This window comes from Rousettus aegyptiacus, unplaced genomic scaffold (genome assembly GCF_014176215.1).
Source record: "Rousettus aegyptiacus isolate mRouAeg1 unplaced genomic scaffold, mRouAeg1.p scaffold_m13_p_8, whole genome shotgun sequence".
Lineage (NCBI taxonomy): Eukaryota > Metazoa > Chordata > Mammalia > Chiroptera > Pteropodidae > Rousettus > Rousettus aegyptiacus.
In genome coordinates, this window is record NW_023416311.1 from 61546019 (window position 1) to 61562039 (window position 16021).

The following is a 16021-nucleotide window of genomic DNA, read 5'->3' on the forward strand; positions in this document are numbered from 1 at the left end:
ATGTTGTTTTGCAATCCAGTGATAATTCCAAACTGAATTATAATTGTCTTTGCCCTATAGTATAGATGCAAAATACAAAATTATGTTTCACGACAGAGTTGTGATTTCTCAGTTGTGATTCTAGTCCTGATTTTAATATTGTCACTCTGTACTTTTTGGTGACTATACTAGTGGTTGAGGGTAGTGCCAGCTTAAAATTTATATACAAAAAGTCCTGACTTAAATTTTTCAACTTTATGATGGTATGAAAGTGATAAACACTCAGGAGAAACCATGCTTTGAATTTTGATCTTTTCCCAGGCTAGTGACATGCGGTGAGACACTCCCTTGTAATGGTGGGCAGCTACAGCAAACTGTCGCTCTCAGCCAGCCATGTGATCAAGAGGGTAAACTGATATTCTACAGTGTGCTGCGTTGCCAGGGTTTTTTTGGTTTCTTTTGATATTGTGTTTTGTGTTTTCATTTTCTATCATGTCTACAGGACACCCTTATGTCTCTCTTGCTTCTGGTGAGAAGAGAGGAAGGCAATTACGGATGCTCCTTGACTTATTATGCGGTTATGTCGCAATAATGTAAGAGTTCTGAGCATATTTAAAGCACGCTAGGCTAGCACATTTAAACTTTGGTAAGTCTGGTGTATTAAATGGATTCTTGACTTAACAATGTTTTCACTTTACATGGTTTTATCAGCAAATAACCCCACGGTAAGTCAAGAAATACCTATAATTACATTCATAGTATTGCATAATTTACATGGTATTTACATAATGCCACATTTACTTGCAAGGTTTTCTGCCCTTATATGACCTACTTTGACTCCAACTTTTGACTGTTATTTTGTTGTTGTTGTTAATCATGACTTGAAGAGCCCAACTGCCAAACTCAGTAAAGGGTTTCTTGACTAGCCTAACTATACTTTCACTGACTTGGTAAAACCGAAGGTAATTTCCCACAGATGTGACATTAAAGTAAGTCTATGGACTATAGCTAAAAATAAGCCTATATATTTATAGGTGACAAATACCTTTCTAGATGAAAGTGTTGAAAAAAAGGTTTTCTTTTTTTAAAATTATTAAACCTGAAACATAATTTATATCTATTTGTATTCTTCTAAGTACCATATTATTTATTTCCTAAGATTTTTACCTCACAAAATATCTATTTTCAGTGGGTAGAAAAATAAATGATACAAGAACTTAGAAACTTTAGTAATTTCTCTGAATTCATGACTAGATTAATTTACAAACCACTGACTCAATATTGAAGTCCATGTTCAGCATGACTGACAATTCCAATCAGAAGTACAAAATAGGGTGTGATACTCTTTAAGGGAGGACACGTGAAAGACAGAAAACACTACAGCTTCCACAGCTCACCATACAGTACTGTGAAATTTAGTTCTGTTCATCTCTTTGCATTAGTTGCTAGAAATGCTGTAGACATACATTTGATAACTGTACTAATATTCATGATTTTTGTGTATTTTGTGTACTAACCTATTCATGATGTATTCTTTTTTCTTTTTTCTCTTAACTAATTTTAAACTGCGTTTAACATATTGTTTACATTTGTCTTTAAATCTACTTTGGATCTAGATATAGAATAAAATTAAATATGTATTTACCTACAAAGACAAATTTTACATAATATACATTTCAATAATTATAAACAATGCCCTACAAATAATACTTTGCTTAAAATCAGTATTATGTGTACCTTTATTAACATTTCTCAGTTTTTCTGTAAAGCAATCACAAAAGATTCTAGATCTTGAGGTTCTAGGGTGGCATCAGGATTTAATTCCAGGCCTGGCCAAAGACCCAGTATAATTTTCCAATCTCTTTCTACAAGGCAAGGACTTTTACTGACAAAGTGAAAATCAGCTAAACCAAAGGGAAATGTTTCATTGAATATTTCAGAATCTCAATCTCAATCTCTCAATCTCAATATCTCTCTCCTCCTTCTCCCTCTCTCTCTCCCCACCCCCCTTTTTTTCCGTCTCTTTAGGATCTTCCCACACAGTTCAGTAACATTACTGAGCATCCCCAAATTATACTGTACATATACCTTGATCTTAACATGTGCCTGAAAACATCCATTTCTATCATTGTTTTTTAAAAAATACTTTGGAACATGGAGCTCAGGTATTATAATTTACCTTTAAGAAGTTTGGTTTTGTGTCTTGGATAGATTCCCAATTTTAGACTTTAGACTTATATTCTCAAGTTTTCATTGCCTGAAAATAGCCTAAGTATCCATCACTTTCCCTCACAGTATGTACAATCAGCAGTAACAAGGACATGGTCAGTGAATTTCCCTATTGCATATTAGGCTTCTATTTTGTGCTTACCTGGAATAATAAGAAAGAAAACACTGTGATAAATCTTAAGTTTTTAATACTTGTAGTACCTAATCTGTCTCGATCGCTGAAATATGCTGGATAATATCAGAGACAACATATTTCATGAGTATAAAGAATGGGCATTTAAATTCACCATTAAAATAAACACATTAAGGAAAATGTTTTGTTTTTTGACTGAATATTTGCCTACATTTCCCATTTCATTTGGAAAACTACTAGAAATATGCCTTCCTGATTCACAGGAGAAAATTAGCTGGTTTCTATTAAATTAATAAGACCTAGTTGGAAGTTTATTATAATTTCTTGAATCTTTTTAGTCTCTTTCAATCACAATTCATCTCAACATATTCTTAGTTCAATGTTTTAAGTTGTACACTCCCCCTATAGCTGCTCTCTAGAAGACCTCTACAGATTACCTCTTTCATTGCCTTGTGACCTTTCTTAGACTCTAATATCTAATAATCTTATAAATTCATTTATACCAATTGTATTAATATGTGATCACATTTTTGTTATTTCATTCTCAAAGAGATACCATATCTGTAGTTGTTTGAAGGCTTCTATCTCTAAATCTGAAGGAGGGGCTAATCAATGATAAGTATTTCTGGCACTGTGTATTTGTTCAGGGAGCCCAGGAATACTTCTCATATCGTATCAGTTACCTGTCATCTCCATTTTTAGCAAGACCCCCTTTGGAGAAAGACCTCCTTTTCTCTGTTGCTGTATTCCAACCACATCGGTGTCTCAGTCCGAATTCCGAGCAGTTCAGGTCCTGGACATACTAGTTATATACACTCTTTTTATAGCTGCCTGCTTAGTAAGGAAGAGAGGGAGGAAAAGAGAGGTGTAGTAGTAGTAGTAGTAGTGGTGGTGGTGGTGGTGGTGGTGGGTGGGTGTGGGTGTGTGTGTGGTTGTGTGTGTGTGTGTGTGCGCGCGCGCGCGCGCATGTGTGTGTACGCATGCTCCTGTGCCTCAAGAGTAAGTTTTTCTCTCCATTCCACTCGGCTCAACATAACAAGTCATCAATATTTCGATGTTTGACACTCTAAGATCTTTGAGGAAAGAATAATTCTGCTTGCAGCTGCTTGGACCATTCAGATTCAACAAAGCACCATTTTGTAAAATGATGACATCTGTTCAGCACATGATTGTATAATATTGACACCTGCAATCTTTTTGGTTGCTATGGCAATTTGGGTAGGGGGACTAGTTGGCAAGTGAATCTAGCTTCTACCAAAATAGGAGTCTTGGCTTTCCTCAGCATATAGTCCTGCCAGTGACTCTATATCAAGTAAACAGACCTGGGGTCAAAGAGTAAAGAACAAAAAGAATCCTAGGTCAGTAGCACTAAGCCCAAGACAAGAGCTGAAAATACATAATGACCTTTAATGTACTTAAGGAAATAATAATCTTGGTCCTGGTAACTTTAAATAGTTAATAAAAAAAAAGCCAAAATGCTTAAATCTTGGTAACCTACCAAAAGGTAAGCTACATTCTGGGAAAATGACTTTCAGCATGATATTATATATGCTCAATTAATTTAAACATAAAATTTTGAAATGTGGTGCCAAGGCTAATTCCAGCTGATGTAATTTTCCCAGATTAAGTTTCAATGAATATAACATTTCAAAGAAAATTATATTGTGATATTAAAAGAAAAGCACTATTGCAAAGGCAGATCACAGCTTCTTTTGCAATAAAAGGAATAAAAACGAATACTGATTAGTAGGAATGAGTAAAGTTCCCCCTGTGTTAAAGCATAAGATACAGGAGGTTAATTTTTACCCACCGGGTTCTAAAATTGCTCACATAAATTTTCTCATTTATTCATGTAAACTAGGTTGCATGTTGTGTGAGGAAAAAAGTAAGAATTCAGCAAGGAAAAATGCACATTAAATTTACGGCTGCAATTTTCAAGTTTAAAATGAAGTTGTCTGGACATTTGGTCTTGAAGCTGCTCTCCAGTGATTTCAAACATTAAAAAACAAAAACAAAAAAACATGCAGGGGCTTGAAGGTGAACTCCAATATCAACATTCATTTGGTGCGCACCTGACATTGGGCCTGCACAACTCAGAGAATTCTAAATGTTTCTCATTAGACTTTGTCTAATTGTGTGGTGAAATCACTGCAGCAGGATCACCTGAGCTACCCATCAAAAATGCAGACTCCAGACCTTACCTCACATACTCTAGGTCAAAATCCCTTGTGATGGAACTGGAGAAAATGCATTTTTAATAAGCTGCCAAGGTGATTCTGATGCACACTCAAGTTCGAAGACCACTCCCTTGTGGAGTATTTGTGGGAAACACTCTGCTATATACATTTTTATAAAATACAAATAGTTTCTTAGGATTAATGAATATGATGATGGAATTTGTTGAGAACTAGGAATTATGTCCACTATTTGGGTGTAAGCTGCTTCAGCTGTAAGAGTAGTCAAACAGCATGAACTCATCTCAGTCATGCTCTTTCCCCAGTTTTAACTTAATCCCATCTCCCATTGGTCCAGCCCTACTTGCCATCCCATGCCTGACAACCACGCTTCTCTAACTGGCACTACTGGTAAGATCTAAGGCTTTCTCATTTGTTAAACTTGTCACTGCCATGTTTCTTTTCTTTTTATGTATTCAAATAGTATAGTAAAGTTCGAATTTGTTTCACACTTGATGACAATGTCTTATGAGCATTCAATCAAGCACATTTGCTTATGTACCTCTCTGGAAAGATCCAGTAGGGCTGGTGATGGGGGCTGCCTCCTGTAATTGGATTACTGGAAGATAATTTATACTTTTAAAATGTTTTTATACATGTAATTTATACATGTGCATATTTCCTATTCTAATGTGAATCAAATTAATTTTAATGTATAATAAAAATTAGCTCTATATTTATATCCTACTTAATATTAAACTCTTTAATAACTTAGTCCCTTGAATTTTCTTTTTAACCCCAGTAAGCCTGTATAACAAATAGAAATTCCATAAATGTCGTTGAATGAGAGTTTTGAAACAAACAAATCTTAAATTGCTTGTTTGTACTTTGAAAAAAAAAGTACCATTTTGAACCTTAATGTGTTTCCTGCAAAGTGCTGCATTGGTTTTCAAAATAATACCATTAGATTAGACTTCTTTCAGGATCACTAAAATAATTCACTTCAGATATACTTCCAAGGAGATAAAATCTCTGAAAGATGGATTGCTGAAGATATTTTAAAATCTAAATCCTAATTAATAAATACTCTAAGACTTAGAGTGGTCCCCAGTATTTTTGGCACCAGGGACCGATACTCTCGTGGAATCTATGTCTGATAATCTAAGGTGGAGCTGAGGCTGTGATGCTAGTGCTGGGAAGAGGTTGCCAATACAAATGCAGCTTTGCTTGCTGGCCCATTGCTCTCCTCTTGCTGGGCAGCCTGAGTCCTAACAGGCCACAGACAGGTACTAGTCCCTGGCCTTGGGGTTAGGGACCCTTTCTCTAAGTGGCTGCAATACCTGGGGCAAGGATTGAGTCACGGACTGTTCCATACTAGCTCTGATGCTTCAGAAAGTTCATGTTTTGCTTCTGCACTAAAAATGGTACCTCTAAGGAACAAATATAAATATAGGAATGTTTGCAAAATGCCTTCTTGTGTCAGTTCAATACTGTACAGTGTCCTTATTCATCTGGCTGTTATTTAGCTGACAGAATTTTTCTTTTTTCAATTTTTTAAAAGTTGTATAAATTTTTTAAAAGTTATTTTTTTGGCTTAGTCATTGTAAATAATAAATGTGAGCATTCGATGACAAAAAAAAAGGCCCAACTTCTGCCAAGCATCCAGCCATCTATTATCAAACCAAAGATGCACAGACTTAAAATGTTTAAAATATTGGAGAGGATCTGCACAGGACATTAAGTCCAGAATTAGGTTTCTGATTATTCTAGTCCTTGATTTTTCCTTCTCTGAAATTTTACAGTAAATTTGTATCTAAGTGATATAATATAGTATCTAATAAGTATTTATTATTTTATATAAATATATAAATACAGATTTTAAAATATTAATATATATTTAAAATATAAATATATAGGCTTATATTCCTAATATATATTTTTATACACACTATATATTTTTTAACTGTTTTATATATTTGTCTCATTTTCACTATTAAGTATTAAGGTCCTTGAGGGTAGAAATCATACCTCATACTTCTTTGCTATTCTCCACACCTGGAGCACACTGTATGGCAAAGGGAACATGAAAAACACACTGCCTAAGAGAAAGTGCCATTATATATCATGATGGTCAATTGCCCTCTGAAGTCCATATTACCAATAGAGATTTATAAACCAATGGACCAATGGAGTATAAAACCCCAAATCTCTGCCTCCTCATTTCCCTGAACTGAGCTATTTTCTGCCAAGACCTTTCACCAGTTCTTTAAAAGTTATTCACATTTAGGTGGCTGGTTGCCTTGGCAATGCTTTTAAAATTTTGCCTTTCTTGAGGCAGATCAAATTTTTAGATAGAATATATTTTAAGTAAGTTTAAAATTAAGTATTTATGCTCACCATCTTTTTCAATAAAAATATGATTGCACTCTTATGTATATTCAAATAAAGACTTAGGGACAATGTAAAGATTTAATTTAAAGAAACAGAAGTTTGCTGATATTTCAATTACTTAAATCCAAATGTAGCATTCAGGCTCAGCAATTCTAATTGTATTTCAAGAATAGAGTTAATTATTTTATGAAATAAAAAAATTCAGTCTCCTAAATAAGTTACTATTGTTAATAATGAAGAAACTGAGATATGCAAGATTGAGATATGTTGCACAAAATCACCCAGCAACTTGAGGATTTCTTGTGCTCAAAGATAAGAAATGAAATACAGAGAAAAGAGGCCTCTGTGTAACGTAAAAAGCCCGGAGTTGATGAATTGAGTCAGCAATAGAGTGACACGGGTTCTACAGGCCCTGCCTTTTGCTCCTGTGAACAATCTCTTGGAAATGTTATTGAGATATTATAACTGACAGGCTTATAAAATAAAGGTATAATTAGAAGTAACTTTAGTCCAAATAACTGAGGAATACAATAATATTTTAATATAGTTTGGAGAAAATTATTCAGCCAAATAAACTTACTTGGCATTTATTAGAGAAAAGAAGTTTCTCCAAAGCTCCTCTGAGGTTGAATTGTACCATTCTTGACCCAGTCACTGTGGCATAAACACAGCCTACATTTTATGCTGACCTAATACTACTTTAAAATTTAACTGAATTAGTTAAATGTCTTCTACCACTGTGTCAAAAGGAGAGCCATGGGACTTCTAAAAGAAAACTGAAAGACTGGGGTGCCATAATAATTTTTATTCTAATTTAGGCAACGCATAAAATGCACAGTTGCCATGGCCAGCTTTTCTCCACTGACCTTTAAGAAAATTTCATTTATATAAGAAAAGTGTGCAAAAATCTCAGTGTGGGGAAATATAAGTATACATATATGAAGTTCTATAACCCAATGATATGCTTTCAGGCCCATGACATAAATTTCATCTAAGCCTTCCACGCCCATTTTATTGGCTTTAATCATAGATCAAAATGCAAAGCATACATCTTAGAATTATCTTAGAGAACATTTGCATATTCAGGAAAAAAACACAAGCAAGGTTAAAAGGGAATAATACCATTATTGAAATGCTGCCATCCGAAAACAGATTTCACTACATCTGCTAAAAAAAGAAGCAAAGAAGCATAGCATCAATTTAGTCATCTTTTTTTTGTACTTATCCAGATACAAAGGAAGAGGACTCTCCTCTCCACCTCCATGGGAGGACCTTCTCCTTTTCACCCTATACCTTTCTTCTTGCTAAGATTCCACAGCTGCACCATGCCCTTCTGCACCCTGTGTTTTGTTTGAACGAACATTTCTTGAAATGTCAAAGCATACCACCATTCACCTCTTAGAGCCGGGGCTCTGAGAATTCCTGGTGTGAAGCTGTTAAGCTCTACAGATAATTATTTGAGGTATGTATGGATGTTGATATGGTGTGCATGTTTGCATGTATAAAAACACATGAATGTTTTGCATTAAATTCCAAATATCTTTTTCAACTAAAAACATAGCCTATTAAAAGATCTTCAAGAACTAGCATTTGATGATCCTCAGGGTTTCTTTCCATTGCATTTTTAAATATAAATGTGAATTAGTATTATTAGTTATTAACATTGATATTAACTTCTCCCTTTAATAAAATTTTGATTGAACAAAAATTAAAAACTTAATAAGCTTAATACCTCTGAGTTTTATAAAGACTGGTAACTCTCAAGTGCATAGTAAAACTAAAACACTCTGTCAGATAACTCAAGCCCTGTACTAATCTCTAAGGTTAACCCGACATTCAGCACCTCTTTGTAGTTACAAAACATCATATCGCAACTGACTCTGTGGGTACCTTTCTGAGTAATTTTGGTTCAGGTGTTATGTTTAATTATAAAGATGAATGACATTTTATTTTTTAAAAATTTAAAATAATTACTTAAAACATTTTTAACAAATAACTCCCTTATTAGTTTGCTAGTCTTGACAATTTGAGGGTCTTGTGATTTTCTCAAAGCAAATCTGCTCTAGGTGATGATGTTTCAAACTATTCAAAAGTAACAAAACCTATGGAGGGCAATTGGTGATATGACCCTTTGACCCAGTAATCCCTGGGTCAGAAAATTCTGAGAATTTATGCTACAGAAATATTAGCACATTTGAGAAATGACATAACTGCAAATTATTCACTTCCATATTGTTAAATAATTTCAATGACGGGAATTATTAGATATGTCCAAACTTAGTAAAGTGACTAAAATATGATAGACTGATAAAATAAAATGTGATACAACTCTTAAAATGAAAAAATTCTCTCTATATGGATATGGGAACATTGGCAAAATATACTGCTAAATGAAACAAAGGTGAAGAACAGTGTGCATGTAAAACTACCTTTTGTGTGATAAAAATATAAGACAATATATTTACAGTTGTTATATGTGCATAAAGATATTAAGAAACTAATAATTATTACCTACTTGTTAGAGGGGAAGGGTTACTTGAAACTGATTGGATGGAAGATGCAGGGTAGGGAAACTTTTCACCATATTTATTTTTATAATTTGAGATTTCTGAACCACAAATCATTTCCTACTCAAAATCGTATAAATCTGAAGCAATAAAAATAGTTTTAAAAATAAAATAAATCATTCTAGTATAACAGGATATACTAGGGTGATTGAAAACCTTCTTTCACTGCCTGGTGCCTATTTCCGTAAACATGGACTGACTTTTTCTCTAGTGATTTCTTCATTCCTCTCAATCTACCTCAATTACATTCTGCTAAAGACGAACATGCTCACCTTCCCATTTTCTGTAAATCATCACTTTTAAAGTCTTCACAGTTGACTTACTTATATCTTTACAAATACCTAAAAATGCCGTATGATTTTATTCTACTACTCCGATGTCTCCAAGAGTGTATTTACCTTCATTGAATTTTAATATTTTAACAACTATATATAAAGCAAAAACAATGAGTCTACCACTGAACAACAAAAGATTAAGGTGTGATCCAAAGTAAGGTTACAATTCAGCCACCTTGCCTCCATCTTTAACCTATAAAGTGTCTTTCTTTAACACTGATTGAAACCCAACTCTGTATCAAGCACGAACTTTTCAGTTTTATTTCTTAAACTTCAAGTTCCTTTCACCTCTATGAGTTCCCCTTCTTGATAGTAACCCCAGTTGTCGTTTATAGATCTAATTCTCTGTGCTGATCTTGGGACTTCATTCTTTGTAAACATATCAAGTATCAGTTTCACTAAGTGTAAAGTTAGTGAGCCAAAAATGTAACTTTATTTCTTCCATGAATGAACTTTTATTTCAAAACCTATTCCACTGGTGGTAGAGACAGAATCCTAATTTCAGAATGGAATAAGTTCATTCAGAATTTTCTTCCACTCTCTCTTATCTTCATAGTTCTACATAGTGCTGTAGAGAGGAGGTGACAATGGGGATACTCATACAGTATTCAGTCTTTAGTAAGAAAAATATTTTGACCTCGGCCATCACCCATCTATGTTGATCTCTCCTGAGCTGTTGTTCATTGTCTCATCTGACTGCGATAACTGTCATCCTTCCTCCCTGACCTTTCTTGGTCTTACTCAATTCACTGACACCTGCTCTTCCATCCTCCCCACGATTTCAGCAGCCCTCCAGACCCAGTATTGCCAAAGTCCCTTATAATGTTGATCACGCTGAAAAACACTGCTCCACATGCCCCTCAGGATAGGATGTTTTCTAGTCTAAGCCCTTTGTCTACAGATAGCACAGAATTAGTTCTACTCCGCTTCTCTCATACCCTATTCATGTCCCCTCTAACCTGAGATCACCAAATATATCTGGGGAAACTCTAGCTTCCTCTGAATGGAAAGGTAGTGTATGCTTCCTTCCTAAATATTCTCAGAATTTCTTTCTCATTTATATCTGTACTCCCCTTCCCAACTCGCTCATCTTTTCTCCTAAGCCAGAGTTTGCTTTAGCCTGCGGCAATAAAACCACTCAGCAGCTATTCCTTCAAATCTCTTTGCTGCTCAAATAACAAGAACTAGCTATTTCATTTCGACATTGTGCTAAGTGCTCCACAAAAAGGAAAACACATCAATTAATATACACCAAAATTTTACCCCTGATGCACAAACATTAACTCATTTACTATTTATAGAAGCTCTATAAATGAAGGTCTGATGAATTTATCTTCTAGAAACTGAGGCTTGGTTGTTTACTCAAGGTCATGAAGTTAGTAGGTGAACAGAGTTGAAACTGAACCCAAACCTGTTCCCAGAGCTTATGCTTTTAACCATAATCTTTTTTGGAAAATAAAACAAAACAAAATAAAACAAAAAAACCTCCTTTTTTTCTCTTAGCTTTTCCTGAAATGTCATGCTTTTATTTTTTTTTATATATTTTTAAAAAAAATTAAAATTACAGTTGACATTCAATATTACTTTATCTTAGTTTCAGGTGCATAACACAGTAGTATAGCAGTATAGTATAGTGGTTAGACATTTATATAATTTACAAAGTGATCCCCACATTGTGGTTCTTAATCCCTTCACCTTTTTCACCTAGCCTCCTAATCCACCTCCCATCTGGCATCACTAGTTTGTTCCATGTAGCTATGAGTCTCTTCCTGTTTTATTTATTTATTTTGTTCTTTAGATTTCACATACAAGTGAGAGTATATAGTTTTTGTCTTTCTCTGGATTATTTCACTTAGCATAACGCCCTCTATGTCCATCCATGTTGTCACAAATGGTAAGATTTTACTTTTTATGGCTAATATTCCATTGGATGTACATACCATCTCTTGTTTATTCAATCATCTATTGATGGGCACTTAGGTTGCTTCCATAACTTAGCTATTATAAATAGCACTACTAGCACTACAGTAAACATACAGGTGCATATATCTTTTTGAATTGGGTTTTGAATTTCTTTAGATATATAACAAGAAGTGAAATTAAAGGGTCATATGGTAGTTCTATTTTTAATCTTTTGAGGAAACTCCAAACTGTTTTCCATAGGGGCTGCACCAATTTTCAGTCCCACTAACAATGCACAAGCATTTTTTTCTCCACATCCTCACAAACCCTTGGTTTTTGGTTTATTGACGATAGCTGTTCTGACAGGTGTGAGGTGATATCTCATTGTGGTCTTAATTTTCACTTCACTAATGATTAATGATGTTGAGCACCTTTTCATGTCTATTGGCCATCTGCATGTCTTCCTTGGAGAAATGTCTAACAAGGTCCTCTGCCCACTTTTTAATTTTTTTTTGGTGTTGAATGGTATAAGTTCTTTATAAATTTTGAATAGTAACCTCTTATTGAATCTATCATTGGTGAATATCTTCTCACATTCAGTAGGTTGTCTTCTCATTTTGTTGATGGTTTCCTTTGCTATGCAAAAGTTTTTAGTTTACTGTAGTCTTGCTTTTTCTTTTGTTTACCTTGGTCAAGAAGCTATATCAGAAAAAAACATTACCAACAGTAATGCCAGAGTTTATTGCTTATATTTTCTTCTAGAAGTTTCATGGTTTCAGGTATTATATTTATGTCTTTAATCTATTTTGAGTTTATTGTAGTATATGGTATAAGAAGGTGGTCTACTTTCATTTTTTTTTTACAATTATCTGCCTGATTTTCTTGCTTAAATGATTCTGCACTCATTTAGTGAGAAGAAAACATCTTGACTTGTTTCCATATTTTGCCATTAAGCATGTCTCTTGTTTTGGTTTCTATATTATTGTATACGAATTTCATTGCTTTTTAATTCAGTCAGATCCAAATCAATGCTATTAGTTTTCAAATCTGTGTTACTGATGCTTCTTTCACTTTCAATGTTTTATCTTCAGATTCTACTTTGCTCAACTTTGGGGCTTTTAGTTTTTTAAAGCAAAACTTTAAAAGAGATCTATACTTTTTACTCTCTCCTCAAGTATGACTTCATGCTTAGATTGTCCCAAGGCACTGGCATGAATTTTGTTCTCACTCCTTTTGTTAAAGGGTCCCTGACTCAAGTTGCTGTCCAATGCTCCAGCATATTTTAGGTGAGTTTTCACTGCTCATTCTTGTTCTTCCGACTCTAAGGATTTCCCTTTCTTTTAGGGACTTTCAAGGAAATTATGCAGGCAAAGACACAGCATGTGGGCACAGCTTCACTTGAATAGTTCAGAGAGTATCTCTAGTGCTTTTGACCCTCATGCCCACAGGTCAGGATCACCCAAAGCAGAATGGTTTCTTCCTACCTACCCCATACCTCACCATGGCTTTGGAAGAGGAGAAAATGCAGGAAGAATAAAAAAGGAGAAATTGGGGAGGGGGTGCAAGAGAAAGAAGGTAGGGAAGAAAGGAAGGAAAGAAGAAAGAAAATAAAAGGAAAAAGGCTGAACATAGGGAAAAGTAGCTTGGAAAGCAGATGACCCCAGTTGAATTTGAAAACAAGGGGAATAGAATCAAATCTCTCTACAGAAACACAAATGCTAGAACATTATGGGGAGATCTGATAGGTATATTTTCATAACCCCTAAAGAAGTACATTGCAACAAAACTCCCAACAGGTACACACAATAGTGTCTAGGTGACTGATAAATGATTTGAGAAGTATTGGGTCAAACAATTTATGAGTTCAGGATAGTTCTTCAAGGAAAAGGTATAGTTAATTTCTGGGGATCTAGAAATTAATTCCAAATATCTTGAGTTGAAGAAAATCTTAGGTGGAGGCACTTCAGGTAATGACCATAGTCCTATTTAGAGCCAGACTTATGCATTGCAATTGAGTTCAAATCAACATATACTTACTTTTGTGCACATACTAGGTGTCAGTTGCTATTTTGGGTCTTGGGGATGCAATAGTGTATAACACATGGTCTTGGCCCTCATGGAACCTAAATGCTGATGGTATAGAGGGTTCCTATATGACATTTAACTTAGATTTAAAAAAAATTGAGATAGTGACACATAAAAGTTTGTATTCTGAAGTTAACTAATGCATTCTGTTTATAGTTGCCTTAATGGCAATTCACCACTTGCATGGCAGATTTTGGATATTCATTCTTTTCTCTTTAGCTCAGTTCATACCTGAGTAACTCCTCTGTACTAACACTGTGTGGAATATATAATGTATCTAAATTTTCCCAACCATTAGAATCACCTTGGTAGAAAAAATTTGGATTCGCTTTATTTAGTGAGGTTAAAGTATACCCCAGAAATATATATTTTCACTACCCACTGCAGAAGATTCTTATAAACAAAGAAGTTTGGAACACCTTGCTCTAAAAACACAGAGATTAAGTAGATATGAAGCCTACTCTAAAAAAATTTATATCCTCTCAAACTTCTTTGATTAGATTTTCCTCTAACTTTTGAAGGACTAATTCAGACATCTTTAATACTTATTCCATGTAGCAGATGCTGAAAGAAAAAAACAAATGGTCTTCCATAGCCTTTAAGATTCACTAGTGTGAGGTTGGGCATCTTTAGTTTATCGCTGTATCCCTAGTAGGTTGTGCAATGTCTACAATGCTGCAGGTGAGGGGGGCCATCTCTTCTCACTCCCATTAAACCATGATTACAAGTTCAATGTAATGATGGTATAAGTAAATATCAGGTTACCCTTCCCTCCTCCTCCCAGCTTTTCTGGGCAACAAGCCCTGCACCCACCCCAAATCTCCTTTTCCTCACCCCTCCCACTCACCATCCCTGCCCCTTCTTAAAGAATATGTACACAAGCATTTCTATCAGGTCCTGTGGAACCCTTCTGCATAACTACTGCCAATGTGTTTCCATATCAGCACCATGGGCATTAGTTGGGAACTTATTAGAAATGTAGAGTATCTGGACATCCCAGACCATTGAATCAGAATCAGCATTTAACAAGATCCCAGCGTGATGCACATGCACATTAAAATTTGAAAAGCACTAGTCCAGGGTTCATATCAAATGCACATTAAATATATATTTTACTCCCTTTAGAGATGTAATAGCAAGGGAATAAGTTATATTTTAGAGAAATAGAAGATTGCTGACTTCTTTGGGGGAGGCCGATAAAAGAATTTTATTTCCAAGATATTATTATATTATTCTTGGAATTTTTTTCTTTTGCCTTGTATCTAATTTGTCCAATATTAACTTTTCGGTTCTAGGAAGATTTGTTTATTGTATTATTACTTTAAACTAGTGTGATTTTGGCAGATAAAATTGCAGTACAGGGATTTTGAGGATTAATGACAAAACTGGAGGAATGGCTGACTTGAGACAAGGCTGAAAGCAATTAGTCCAACAAGTTATTAATTCTTAACACATGCTTTATATTGAAGTTGCCATTGTTTCATCTACAGAGCACTGAGAAAAGAAAGAAAGAAACGATTCTATAGATCTTTTCTCATGCTCTAGGCAGTTCCATTTTGTTGCTTGTTAATGTTTTCTGGAGGCCCTCATAGAGAACTGCTGTTTTGTTCATTAACCTTCCAAATTACTTAATGTTTGCTGCAAACTGTGCAACATGATCTATTGTTACCTCAATATGTTATTTAGTTCACTCTGCCACCCCTACCACACATAGGATATACTGTCAGTTTGAAACTCTATGGAAATACTACACCTAGGCACTATTATTCTGACTTCCATTAGTTCTCCTCAACCACTATCCTGGCCTCCTGGAATCAGAAGTGTCAAATTACTTATATATATTTGTGGGGGATGTGGGGGGCAGAGTTTTGGTTTGGTACTGAGTGATCGGCAGACTCAGCAGAAAATTAACTGTACTTCAAACAAACACTACGTTCTGCATTTTCAAATATTACAGTTTGATTATGTCCTCTCAAGAAAAATCTTGTAATATATGAACCTTAAGAATAAGCTTAAGAAATCATTTTACATTTATAGAGTCATGGGAAACAATTCCCCTCAAAACAATTGCAGACCTGTCTGCTAAACCTTCTACCTGAAGATGGTGGTTAGTTCTAGGCTTAACTGGATAATATACTGCTCTATCAAAAATTTTAAAAACAAAAGAAAGTAATCCTTAAGGTTTTACCTTCTACACATCAGGCTTTACTTTATATTTTAAATAAA

At 34.7% G+C, this 16021-nt stretch overlaps 1 long non-coding RNA gene across 1 annotated transcript in view; it reads right to left on the reverse strand.

Moving 5' to 3' along the window:
- The window catches only part of LOC118606525, a 236810-nt gene that overhangs the window by 174024 nt on the left and 46765 nt on the right, over window positions 1-16021 (reverse strand). The gene's annotated exons all lie outside the window — the stretch shown is intronic.